Source organism: Lampris incognitus, chromosome 15, assembly GCF_029633865.1.
Source record: "Lampris incognitus isolate fLamInc1 chromosome 15, fLamInc1.hap2, whole genome shotgun sequence".
In the NCBI taxonomy this organism is placed as follows: Eukaryota; Metazoa; Chordata; class Actinopteri; order Lampriformes; family Lampridae; genus Lampris; species Lampris incognitus.
Window position 1 is genome coordinate 26557711 of NC_079225.1, and position 4882 is coordinate 26562592.

General features: G+C 42.0%; 1 protein-coding gene across 1 annotated transcript in view; it reads right to left on the reverse strand.

The window, feature by feature from the left end:
• Positions 1-4550: 4550 nt before the first annotated feature.
• Positions 4551-4882, reverse strand: part of rnf217 (ring finger protein 217) — a 14208-nt gene continuing 13876 nt past the window's right edge. The window contains exon 8 of the mRNA XM_056294177.1: positions 4551-4882. This exon is cut by the window's right edge and continues 179 nt beyond it. The gene's annotated coding sequence lies outside the window, so the exon portion shown is untranslated.

Here is a 4882-nt window from a genome sequence, read left to right on the forward strand (position 1 = left end):
GAGACCGGCTCCGCCCGGTTATCCGTCAATCTGTTGGCCAATTCGGGATAAAACGTGAGTTATGAGGCAGACAACCAGTTGCCAAGTAGATATACGGGTTGTAAGAACTAACTTTTAAGTGTTCTGCGGTGCATCTGGGACCCCTGCTGTCGTTAAAATGTCATCACAACCCAGAGACACGGATGGACAAACCGGCAGATGCAACGACGGTCAAAGCAGACAGAAAGGAAACTCAGTAGTCAACCAGTAGGGCAGTCTGGAAAACAAAGAGTTAACTAGACAGATAACCAATAAGTAACAGCTAGTCAGCCAAAGAGTCAACCAACAGGCAAATCAAACCAGGACATTTTGGCGTTTGACCCAGTTTAGTTTATTCTCCATCAAACCTCAGTTGAAAACAGTGTCTCTGGTGAAACATTGCACAGTGACGGTGTCAGCATTAGTGGAACAGTAACAGCAAGCAAAGGAAATCTGGCCTTTTTTCACTTGTATAAATCAAGTACAGTCGGGGGCCATCTCTGAAGGATTTCTTTCACTGAAATATGTAGCGTGAAAGGTAGACACCGTATTTAGAAATAAAATAAAAAGTAAACATTTGTTCAGCAAGCCAGACCGTCGAGTTAAGGAACAGCTACTTTTCAAAACAAGATGGAATATTTGACACTGGTAATACCATATGTCTATTGTTATCGGGACAACAGACAATATATTTTTAGTTAGACATAACAGCTTTGCCCACCTCTGTCTCTGAATTAGGGTGGATTCTTAAAGTAAATTGGGATCACACTCTCCCAATTTCCTCAATTAACATAACTCCAGGAATCTCCATGTCTGAAGGGCCAACATGTAGAATACAGCATTATAGATTATCAGAAGCTAGTTGAAAAACACTCATTCTTTCCTCTCTATAGTACTGCACCCATCTCTCATTTTATAGAAAAGCAGTTATCACAGCTCTATGTTGGTATTGGCTAAAATAAAGGGACCACCGAATTGCATTAAAAAAGCTTTGATGGTTTGTGTGGGAAAACTGAGTTCAAGCTGTGCAAAACTTCACAAGGAGTTTGATTAGAGTAGCTGGAATACTGGATCGAACTACAAATAACATTACAGAGATTAGGCTTAATCTCAAACTACAAACAAATGCGCAGAAACAATTTACTTTATTTAAATAAAGAGCTGATTGTACTGTGTATTTTGACTCTGCTGGTGATCTAAAACCACCTTTTTCCCCCTCAGGAAATCCCTACTCATGATAAAAAGAAAATCCACTTCTTTGGCTTGTTCCACCAGATAATATCAGGAAAATTACAAGGGCACTCATTTGTTATCCACAAACTCTTTGAGATGTTTCGTGCATGTTTGACGTCTTTTCAATCCTCTGCAAGGTCCTGAACAAAATGTTGGCAGCCACCACTCAACAGTGGTGGTGAAGGCACCGTTAAATTTGTCACGGTAACAGTGTTTTCATGGTAACAACATCCACATTGGCATGGGCATCGTTCAGCCAAGACACCCAAAGACTGGGCAAATTCTTTGGCAACTTCTTGTTGCCAAAAAAAATAAATCACACTTAGTTGGCCCACCCAGCTTCTGGCACCATTTCCCCAACATATTAAGCGTCAACTATGAGGTCCATGATGTCAAATATAACAAAAACAAAGAAAGGAGCAGTGACAGCTGTACATGGCATTTTGACTTTGCATTTGTGTACATAACGCATTGCTATTAAAAGTGTCCTCAGGCGGCAGGAGGAGCTAATCCTCCTAAATATTTGAGGAAGAGCTGAAAAAATTCAATGTCTGGCCAAGAATGTGTAGAAAAGTATTTGGCGATGTCACAGGACAATGTTCTCAGTAAAATTGCCCTGGAAATGCCTCAAATAATGAAGAACGGCATGCAGCCCCAGATTTTCTTCATGGCTTTGGTCGATGTTTTTTGTATCACTGTGCTGAGGGTAACCAAATACACACATCAGCTGCACATTCTCATATCATGTACAAAGGGTCCGCTACAATGTCATTCAAACAACAAAAGGTATTTCAATGTGGCGTTTCAGTGTAGTGATATCCAAGTGATTACAGAAACATGTATATGATGAAATTCAGAAGTTCAAAAATAGTTAAAGGTAGATTGTTTTAAAGCTTTAATTTGGCGCACCGCCTATGTGTTGATGCTCCCATGTCTGCCAAGCTATGTTAAGGGTTTCTTGTTCCTTCTAAAGCTTCCTCCATATCGCCAGCAGCAGCAATTAAAACACAGGATGAGTTAGACTGGGAAACGGCAACAACTGTCTGAAAAAAACAGATCACACAGATCAAAGCCTTGTGCAAGCTGCAACAATGAGGTCTTTGGAAATATTTTATGTCTTCCGCGATTCAGGGTTCGACTTACCAGAACATAATTTTGTTGCTAGGCAACGTTGGGGTTTAGTTCAGGAAACACTGGGATCTACAGGGCCCCTCCAGTGATGTCAGTGGCACTGCTCTTTTACAGAGGCCTCTGGTCATGGTGAACCTAACAAAAACTCCCTGAGAAAGAATGCAAATGAGTCCATTCTGTACGTCCGATGACCGCTGATATAGTATGTAACAATATGTCACCTGTCCTGCAGAAACCACAGATTTTCATATGCACTATAGTGAGAGCCAGCGTTCTCTCACATGTGTAGAAAATGTCTTTTATGACACTGGGACAAGGTCAAAGAATTGATATTGCACTGTTAAATATTCCAAATGTGGGGCCTTCAAACCTGCTCTGCACCTTCAAACCTGCACCACATTAATGAAATCCACAGTAGCATTTACGACATTTCTGCGATAATAATATATTCCATACAAAACACAAAACTGCGTTCCACACCCAACTCTCTTAATCATCACTGAGGCACGTGGCGTCTAATGTTTCATCGTTTTGTCATACCTCATCTTTTCCTCCACCCACCCATGTGTTGTGCTCACCATGTCTTTTCATTGTGTGTTCTGTGTCTAATCCTGCAAATATTTGTAACCTCTTAAGACGGAGCTATAAATTAACATTTTACCCACAATGCTCAGCAAAGCTGTGAGATAGAGAAAAAAAAACCCTAAAAAACAAAAACTTATGATCTTGATCACAGTGGGCCTTGGGCACTTTTTTCACTGCCTCAATTCCAGTGGAAATGACATCACTTTTTTTTTTTAACAAAAGGGTGATAAACATCCAGTTTGTCTTTTTGGCTGAACAGCAACTGAAGCTTCACTGGATCCGAACCCATGTTTCTTAATCAAGCTTTTCCTAATCTCCAGCTCTTATACTCCTAGGTGGCAGAGGCCTGCATTACACAAGTAAAGCAGCAAAGCTCAGAGCAACGGAGGGAAGACGAGCACAGAGTGGACAGTGGGAAAGAAAGAGCCAAGGACAGAAAGAGGGAAAAGAAGAAGGGAGAGAAGAGAAAGGGGGAAGGGAGGAGAGGAAAGGGAGATAGGGGAAAAGACAGCAAGCTGGTTGTTTTTGGGATGTAACTGTTAAAGCTCTAGAAAATCTTCTGTCCCCTGGCAGCACGTGTGTGTATATGCTGTGTGTGTGCATGTGCATGTGTGTGTGTGCATGTGTGTAAGCTGGAGGCTTCAAAGGTCATTATCCCAACAGCTCGGCAGACAAACAGACAGTCCGCCAGTCGGTTTCAAACATTCTCATTTAAATATAGGAGAAAAAAAAAGTCCTTGAAATTTCAACAGTTTATGCTGCTACACACGCCGAGCAGTGTGTTTGCTGGTTATCTTTCTGGAGTGGAGTATGTCATACCTTCAAAACCCCCGGTCAGATCACCGACTAGCAGCTGATGTCTAACACGTTTTCACCTCGCGCCACAACAACCCAAAGGAACCCTGTTTCTTGTAGCCAGCATTCTGATCCTGTTTTTTCAAAGAATCAGACACACTGAGAATGGGGGTTTTTTCTGTCTACAAGAGACATAAAGACCAAATTTCAAAAGTATTTTTCTATAGTACTGATGCCCCCCCCCCGGCATAGAATATTCTGATTGTGTCCCAACAGCTCTATCTTTGTTCCCAAAGCCTGTGATCCAAAGGGTTGTCAACACTTTTTCCCTATTAAAAAAAAAAAGCAAACCTCACACACAGCAAAGTTTTTGTTGACAGTGCAAATACCAGTATGTGTGGGTACTAGGTGCTGTGCATGTGGGAGAGAGACAAAGAAAAAATGTCCCAGCTCCTATTTGGAGGAGGTTGATTGCCAGCTGTGTTCCTATATGCATGCGTGAAATTCACCTGCGTGTGTGTGTATGCGCGTGCATCTATAAGTGATTGTCATGGATTATCACTCCTTTGCACAGACCCAAACTCAACTCTGTAACAGCTCTGCCTGAGAGAGGAAACGATAAGTAAAGAAAAAAAGAAGAGAAGAAAGACATCATAATAATAATAGAAAAGGAGAGGGAGAGACATGACAGACAGAGACAGGGAGAGAGCAATGACAATGCAAAGAGCTGAAAACTCTCTTACAACACATTTTCGGTGCCACTGCGTGTAAGGGTGTGTGTGGGTATATGTGTGCATGTATCTTTTTGTAACCAGGCATCACTTAAAAGGCCAATTTACCAGTTCAGGTGGGTGTGGCCAATAAGCAGTCAGGCGTGTCCCTTGAGAGCCACCATTACTGAGTGAATTTAACTTGAGCGAGCTCAGCTTGGCAAGATTTCATTCTTAAATTTTGAGGAAGTCAACAACTCAGTGAGGCGACAGGGGACCAGTGCTCCACAACACAGTGGTTCTTCTGGGAGGGAAGACGTTCTTCTGTTTACTCGATGCTTTCAAAACAGTTTACAAACATCCACTCCTAGCGTTGGTCTCAGAAGCCATGATTTAGCTCTCAATGGGAC